The sequence below is a fragment of the Alligator sinensis genome, unplaced genomic scaffold (genome assembly GCF_000455745.1).
Source record: "Alligator sinensis unplaced genomic scaffold, ASM45574v1 scaffold451_1, whole genome shotgun sequence".
Classification (NCBI taxonomy): Eukaryota; Metazoa; Chordata; order Crocodylia; family Alligatoridae; genus Alligator; species Alligator sinensis.
Window position 1 is genome coordinate 504,585 of NW_005842097.1, and position 8,926 is coordinate 513,510.

General features: G+C 45.2%; 1 long non-coding RNA gene across 1 annotated transcript in view; it reads right to left on the reverse strand.

Moving 5' to 3' along the window:
• Positions 1-7,788, reverse strand: part of LOC112550392 — a 74,118-nt gene extending 66,330 nt beyond the window's left edge. The window contains exon 1 of the long non-coding RNA XR_003094213.1: positions 7,570-7,788. This is a non-coding gene — a long non-coding RNA (uncharacterized LOC112550392). The remainder of the gene's footprint in view (positions 1-7,569) is intronic.
• Positions 7,789-8,926: the final 1,138 nt, after the last annotated feature.

Here is an 8,926-nt window from a genome sequence, read left to right on the forward strand (position 1 = left end):
AGAGCTAGAGAGTGAAAGAAGTCAGGACAATTACATTCATTTGTCTGCCTTGTTTTTACTGAAATAATTCAGGCAAGGCCAACTGCGTTACTTGGATTCTCTAAGGTATAATTTAGGCATGAGATGTTTACAATCAAGTCTCATTTGCATCAACAGGGAGGAAAACATGGGATCTGCTGGATATTTCAACTGGCGGGTTAATTACTAGTTTAACCACTAATATTTATTCACCCTTCCGCAACTGAACAGATGCTGATCCTCCGGGCCTCCACATGAGAACAGTCCCCACTGGTTTCACATACATGAGTGGGCCCAATCCTGTATTCCTTCCTAGATGCTGTTTTTGTTATTAAGGAGATCTGTGCTGCAGGTAGGTTTTGACTGACAGCCTTTGGGAACCAAGTCCTGTCATTAGTCACAGTTTAGAGCCAACACATGAGCAACGAAAGAGCGACTGGAAAGTCCCATGAATGGGCCCATGAAAGGCGTAGATTCTGCTACTCCTGCTCACACTGACTGAAGCCTTGATCAATACGTAATCAGTGGGACAACGGGTGAGGCACAGAACCATTTGACAGGATCCAGCCTTAAAATACTTTGCTTGGTGATGCTGAGTACCACTCTGCTGTACAGAGAAACATAAATGGCGACACCATTAAACAAAACTAACATGAAAGAGGCTGTCTAATTGATGTGTCAGTAAATGATTAAGACCTGAGAGGTGAGTTTTTTAACCCGGGTTTAAACTGACAAAGTTGAGAAGAAGAACAGAAATCAAAACGTAAAACTATTCTGCCACTTCGTAGGCCAGGAGTCTGCTCTGAGACGAGGCTGAACAAGCACGTTTGGTGTGATAGAGTACCAAGCGCAGAAGAACAGAGGCGAGATAAGATCAGGAAGATGTACTGGGTCAGACTCCAGGTTATAGAAAACCCTCCTCTCCAGGGTTCATGCAGTTTTGGTCCCCTAGCAACTGCCAGCAAGGGTCCTAATTTATGCCAACTGGAATGGCTGTGATGGTGTTGACACTTCTCCACTGGGAAATGACCTAAGGCTGCCAACTAATTTCTCATAAGCCACTGAACTGCTGATAGGTGCTAAAACATTTTGGTCTCTTCGCAGTCTGTGCTGCACTAGAATCATTGACATGGAGGCAAAAGGCTCCATATTTCATTACATATTGTCTGAGCCACCCTGTGAAAATTGTATTTTCATAATATAACCTCTGACATACACTCTTGCTCCCATCCCCATACAACGTTTAGGGTGACTGGGGCACTAGGCATTTACAAATGAAGTAATGATGAGCTAACCATAAAAGACTGAGAACAAGGTGGCTCAGTAGCCTGAGAAGGGATGCTTCCATCCCCAATCCTGCTCCATCTAATTCCTTTTACCACTCACTGTACTGGGCGGTTGCTTTTTGTTTCCCTTCCGCACTTCATGCCCTTTTGCCAGTCTAAGTAGGTTGGTCAATTCCACCCTTTTTTTAGATTCAATTTTCGGTTCCCATGCACTAGCACTAGCAGAAGGTTGCAATATTTTGACAGCAAATACCACCGGGGAATATTTATGTCTGAAGAAAAAGTTGCTTTAACTGAAAGGGAGAAAAATCAGTCAGTGTGTCTGTCACTATTAAGTTTTGTACATCTTTTATTTATATGTATGTATATTTTCCTTTAGTATTTTTAAACACTGTCATTATGCTCAGCTGTGTGTAAGGCGTGAGTACATATGGACATGCTCACACATATAAAACCTTATTTGGTGACTTAAACTCTCTGACAGTTTTTTCTCCTGACTCCCTTTCTATTTTAAAATCTAACGGGCTGTTGACCAAACAGGTGAAGGTTTCATTGGGTATTTTTTAAACATGTGTCTTTTTACTTTATGCTCTCCCTTTCAGAGTAATGCACATGTTGATTGGATATATGTGGGAAAAACATATACACATCAGTTTTGAGAACTGATTCCTAAAATTTGGGTCACTGAGGAGATGTCAAGAACAAAATCAAACTGTTAAAATCTGTCCAAAAATATGCAACACTTGATGACACCCCACAAATGACATTCTAATGTGAGACAGCTATTAGAGGGAATGTAAAACACATGCTGCCTGGACTCAAAAGGTCAAGGATTTATCTTGAAATTGCAGATAGCAGAGTCTCTCAAGACTAGGAATGAAAACATTTCAGGTTCCCTAGTAAAAATAATGTAAGCAACATACATTTATAATGAAAGCATAATAATAACATGCTCTAAAAAGGGATGACCCTTTACCTCATAATCAAACAACAGGGACTTTTGAGCAACTCAGACCTGCTGGAGAAGATGCTGGAAATAATACACTGAATGTGCAATGAAAATAAAGGGGCTTTCCTTTTGCCATGACCAAATTCTGCCTGCCCTTGACTTCAACAGCAGAGGCATGGACATGTCTATGGGCAGCATTTGTTCCAAAGGCCTAAGTTCACCAGGATATCACAGAGGGAACACTCAGGTACTTAAACTCACACACATGCTTAGCATCTGGCTGAATCAGGCCTGCAAATCAGTCAGCTGCATTTTAAAAGGTAATATGCCTTGAATCAGAATGCTTATGTTGGGATGAAGAAGCCTAAAGCAAGTGTTAATAGTAATGAATAATTAATCATGTTTAACACTTTAACTTTCAGAGGGCTTAATGAATGCTCACTAATGAAATGGAAAGCAAATCCCTCTGCAATGCAGGAGAATGTGATGAAGAAAGCCAGGTAAGTCAAATGAGTTATTTGACATCAGGAAAGCAACACTGATAGCAACAGCAAATACTCTTAAAACCAAGTTATTAGATAGGACAGTGGGGGCGGCAGGGGGTTTGATCTCTGTCTGGGTTTTGCTGCCTTTAACACAACTAGCTTTGGTAATATAGTTAAGAATGCAGTCTATCAAAACCTGATGACATATTTTGGCATTAGCTATTTCCTATAATTGAAAGCAATTGTAGTTTAGGAAGTTTTCACCCTTTCCTATCTCATTATTGGTTAACTTTTGCCAGTACTCTGTCTCCTTGCCTCCACTGAAAGCATTGGGAAGTCAGCATATTGTAAAGCATATGGGTGTGATTCTGCGCAATTTAATCAGGAAAAAAAATCCTTTTGCCTTGAGTGGAGGATTCTGTATGGGTAAAGGTGGCAGGATCAGGGCCACTTGATGCTGTTTACAGGTTTTGCTTTTTGTGGTACCTCTGAGACTGATCAATGGATCCTAAGGAGAAATCAGAGTAATTTTCAGTTCCCATGTTTTGTTTCACCTGACTTGAATTAGTGTGGCCTCTGCTTTGTGTTTCTGTTTGGAAAGCATTGCCGTTGACTGCATTTGTTTCCTTGACAAAGGGCCAAATCCAGCCATCTTTCATTACAGGACTGAAGTCAAAAGTAGGGTGGTCTGAGTTCAGGCCCAGAACAACAAAGTCTGACTACGTACTGCCTTGTACCTTGCAGGGTTATTTCCATGGCGGGACTATAAAATGGTATCAATCAAACAGGAGTTGGAAGAGAGTTCCCTACAGCTGTGGATGCTGGTGACGGAGTGGTAGGATGGGTGATAGCCTTAAGGCCCCCCGCAGCTGCTAGCAATTTCATGCTCTTGTTCAGGCTCTTGGTCAACCAGTTTAGTCAATACGTTAAGACACCTCTATTCCCTGAAGCCTTGCTACATTAGCAATACCCACTGTTTGAATTCCCTGTTAGCAATGGTGCTCCCACACTGTAAACAATAGTGGCACATTTTCCCAAATCAGACCACGCACTTTTCAATATATGAGCTGTTCAGGACCAACCAGGGCTTGATGTGTGCTATCTTCTGTTTCGAATTGCATGTCTGCTTCCTCCTGGACCTCTGAGGGGACAACTGCTGAGCACCATGGAAGGCAGGTTAACTGCCAGTGAGCTAACAAACAATGCACCCTTCATCCTGAGTAATGCCCCAGAATTGCCCGAATCACAGTCCTAATCTTTAAAAATGCTGACCCAATGGAAGCCACATTTGGCAAACAGGTAAGGTAAATATTTTCTGCCACCACGTGTCTACTACCGAGCAAATCTCATGCCAGAGTAAAGGGATATGGCCAGTTTACTACCACCACTCAGAAACAATATTGGGAATAGAAATGTCACATCCTGTTAGCTGTTTGCTTTAAACCTCCATAACAGCCATCTATTCCCAGCTCTGCCACTGACCCACATGTAACCTTTGGGAAGTCATTAGCCTCTGTAGGTAGTTCTTTAGTGTTGCCACAGCCATAGGCAACTGGTGCCTCCCAAGTCTGGGGGGACACCAGATCGCTGATGGGGGGGGGGGGGGCCCCCCCCCCCAGCCGATTGCCAACCGGATGGGGTGGGGGTCCCACAGCAGCTGATCACTGAGCCCGAAACCACCAGTGGCAAAACTGGAAGCGCACTTCCACCAGCACTTCCGGTTTTGTGGCTGACGCTTCCAGGGGGTACACGGCCAATCACAAGGGGTGCACCTGCACCTGCATGCACCCCGTACGCGTTGCCAATAGACACAGCAATGTCAAGAGCCACTTTGCAGCACACCCCATCCATCTGTTCCTGCTACCCATGCATCTAACCTGGAAACAAGACAGTGAAGCCACCCTAGCAGTACTCATGGCTGCTTTCAAGCATGTAGGAGACAGAGTGCTGAACACCCTAGAGAGGCTTTGTCACCTTTAAGAGGTTTGAACAGGTTGTGAACCAGTCTGCAGATGTGATGCAGCTTAATGAGGCAGTCACATGATCATGGGAAGGCTCCTGGATTGGAGGATGGTGCTGAGCAGCCTCAATATAAACCCAGGCTCTCACAGCTGAGTGGGAAGTTGTTGCAGGGAGTCAGTGAGATGACATTGTGTGGCTGGAGCTGCTGTGCCCAGAAAATCTGGTGGTTAAGAGTAGGAACTATGGGGCTGGAGGAGGGTCCTGGTCCTGGGGAATTACCTAAAATGACATCCTGCTAAGGTAGGATGGTGTGGTGGGGCTGCCTGTGGCAGGTTGGTCCCCAGGAAATGCCACACCAGTGCCTCCCCCGCGAAAGGCAAGTATGGGGCACTGTATAGCCTCAGCCCCTGTAGAGGGGACAGGCAAAGGGTCCAGGCATGTCATCAGGCCTGTGACCCAAGGGGCATAAGGCTGAGAGCCCCAGTGAAGGGGTGGAGTAGTGAGCCCAGTAAGAGGGTGTGTGAGAAGGCTGCAGAGAGTAGGGTTTGCATGGGCAGGCCTGAAGGACTGTGCATGGGCCAGCCTTAGAGACTGAGTGAGCTGAGTTTGGAAGGGCCCGAGAAGGCAGACCTGTATGTGAGAGAGGGTGAGTGGCTCATTAACCTGACTGGAGAAACCTTCGATTAGTTGATGCTGGGGCCAGGACCAGAACGGTCAAAGGGGCAGAGCTCCCACTGCAAGGGATGCACAGAGCCAGGGGCCTGGGGTTCAGACTGTACTAGAGGTGAGGCCAGGGCCTGCATGGCCAAAGGGCCCAGAGTAGGGCTGCTGCCAAGAGGGAGAAGGGTGTAGGGAGCTTTGCAGCCCAGAATGAGGGTGGAGTAGACCGCCTGAGAAGGAGCAATCCAGTTTGGGTCCGAACACCAGGTGGGCATAGAAGGAGGTCCATCATGGGGCTGGAACCAAATAGTGATGCTATCTGTGAGGCATAGGATACAGTATAAGGGAAGGTTCAGAGCCATGTATTATGCCCTTGGCATCAGGCAGTAAATGGGCAGCCTTCTACCATGTAAACCTCTATTTCAGTTGCATTAAAGGTGTGGCAGGAAAGGCAGGTGGGCAGACTGACCTAGACAAGTGGGCAGGCCAATGATTAGACCAGCCACTTGACAGCCCCCTGTCACATCACTTCACCTCCAAGTCTGGCACGTGCACAGCGGGAGCAGTGGGGTAAAGTGGTCCAAAGACCACTGCAGCAGTGGTAGAGATGTATCTTGCGTGTCTCAGCTTTCCCAGAAGCTGAGATTGGATCCTGATGCTCCTGACACCTGGGGCTTTAGTTGTAGTAGTACTGAAGTTGTCTGAAACCTCCAGGTACCTAACTGATAGGGGCTTAGCAGACCCGAGAGAAAAACTAGACTCCCACTGTGCTGCACTTGCATGTACTAAGAAACGGGCCCTGAGGAAAAGAGCTTACATTCTTGACTAGATAAGACACACAAGAGGGGTGGAGGAGGAACTTTCACAGGTGATGAAATGAGGTATCAATGGCTTACAACATGCCAAGGGTCACAGAGGAAGCCCGTAGTAGACTGGGAGATGAAACCCATCTCTCCTGAGCTCCAAACCACTCCTCCCCCATATCCAACTAGTCACACAAAGCATTATGAAAGCCTATGAGAGGCTTTTGCATTACATCGCGATACTGCTTCTGGAAATGCCAGATATAGGGAATCGCATTGCTGTTAACTGAGCAGCAAATCTTCATCAGTACTAAAACCATCATTAACCTGGGAAAAAATACGTGTATGCTAGCAATGTGGGATCCATGCAGCAGCTGAATCTTTCACAGCAAGTGTCAGCTTGATGCATGCTGGCGACAAGGTTAAACCTGCATCAGACAGTATGTGACAGTCCGGATTGCACTGGGAAAGGCTCGTCTGCGAAAACGAAGACAACGGAGGAAAAAACATGATTCCACTCAGAGGACTCCTCAGGCCCCAATAAATCACCACCTTGTTAGGAGAAATGCTTTGGGCCTGCAGCTCAGTGCCATCAGAACCACACTGTTCATACGTGACTCCTCCAGCCCCATGGCCACAGCTGTGTGAGATGTTTGCAACAAAGCCCCAGACAGGCCTGTAGATTCTGTTCAGCTTGGAAGATCTGTGAGAAAGGCACCCTGTCTCAATCTCTTTGCTAAGCACCTTGCACGCTGCTGGGGCTATCTAAATCATCAGTAATAATCATAACCACATGAAATCTGCCTGGCTTCACTGTATACTGCGACCGCAATACAAATTAATAATAATAAACTAGAAACGCAGTCCACAGTCGTCCAAAAATTTCCTAAAGGGTTGCTAATCAATCAGTCTATCTACAATCTCGCTGTTATTCCTGAGTGCCCTCAAGTGCACTAGGCAGGCACTTCACGGAGATGTGCTGTATGATGACAGAGTAGCAGCTGCAAAGTGCTAACGTTCTAACTGGACAAAGACAAAGGAGAGAGGACCAGGAAGTAGCAAATAAGCCCAGTGATCACGGCTATTTTTGACATAACTCTTTTTAGGTCCATGATTCTTTCTCTTGATGCATCCCCCTTTATCCTTACTGATCTACACCTTCCCTTCACTCTTCTCCTATTGTCCATAAACGCTTTCTACCCCCATCACCTGTAGATATGGAGCAAGGGAGTTATAGGAGTTGCCTTAGCCAGTTCAAAGATGCTTTCCATGCTAGTCTGTAGACGTCCACTGGGAAAGGGAAATGGTGAGAGGCTTGCTTGGGGGGGCCAACGTAACGACACCATCCAATATGGTGTCTGCTTCTCCCCAACCCCTTAGAGAACTGAGGAGAGTGGAGCTCTTACCTTCCCATCGCAGAATTTGAACCAACTTCATGAAGTTACTTAGAGATCTTGACAGACTTCTGTCGTGAGTTTGTTCAAGCCTGGCAGACCAAAGGAGAGATGTACACTGAGCCAAAAGGACAGATTTGCATAACCCCCAGTTCTCCCAGGAAGAATACACTGAGTGTCGAACAGATCTGCTCACAACACCTCTGTCTCCCTCCCTCCCTCCCATGTATAAACCAGGCAACACTTGAATCAGGCTTGGGAAATTGCCAACCCTTCCCAGATACAGTCTGTAAAATAATCAAAAAATAGATTTTCCTGCTTTCAGGTGCTCAATTACTGAGCTAAAGAGCCTTGTAGAATTTCTCTCTCTTAATATTCTACAGGAGACAGAATGAGAGAGACAGACAGGCAGACAACCCTCAGTGCCAGAGAGCTAACTCAATCCTATGCAGTGGGACACTGTCACATTCAATGATCTGTTATATCTAGAAACCAGCCCCTTTCTCCCTTCCAAATTGTCACACGGCAAGTTATTTATTTGGGTCTGCTGAGTCAAACCAGTCCATTACCAATGTGTGATGGTGAACTCTCCTTTTGTATCTGCAAAATACTTTATGGCTTCCATGCAGAGAAAAAACAAGAAAATAAATGGATGTTTCTAGTCTGCATAGTAAAGAGATTAGATCCTGGTTTTTCTGACAGTGTTGCGTCAATATAACCCGAGTAATTTCATGAGTAACTTGTGTTTCCCCCAAAGGGAAATTGTTCTTGTGTAAATATATTTATTAATAATTAAAGTGTTTTTGTGTTCCTATACACACAACCCTCTCCCCCACAGAGATGTCTAAAAAGCTGTTATCTTTAAACCTGCATAAGAGTCAAACAGGAAAGGATTTTGGCAGGGGGCAATTGTTCTTAGTGGGAGGCGTGTATTTTTTTAGGCCTTTCTTCCTTCCTGAATAAAAAATAATGGTAAGCTCTGAGTATTAGAGATTTAAAAACCTCTATTACCTCTATTAGCAGCATTATCCTAAAAGATTCGCTAGGGCTTCTAACTCAACAGATAATAATAGGGGAAAAATCCATTTCTAGAAAACATTACGCTCAAAGCAGCTTATCAAGGGATTGTTTCCTAACAACAACAAAAATAAAATATTTAGCAGATAAATTTCACACTGCCACAAATATTTTGGCTCTATCAACCTTGATTAGTGGTCAGAACAGGAAATGGGGGTCAGGACTCCCCAGTTCTCTTCCTGAGGAGGCCAGTGACTGTCTTCATTTGGGAAGCCACTAATTTGCTTACACCCTTTGGCCTGCGTTTTCAGAAATGACTAGTAAATTTGGGTGCCTCATGTTTTGGGTACCC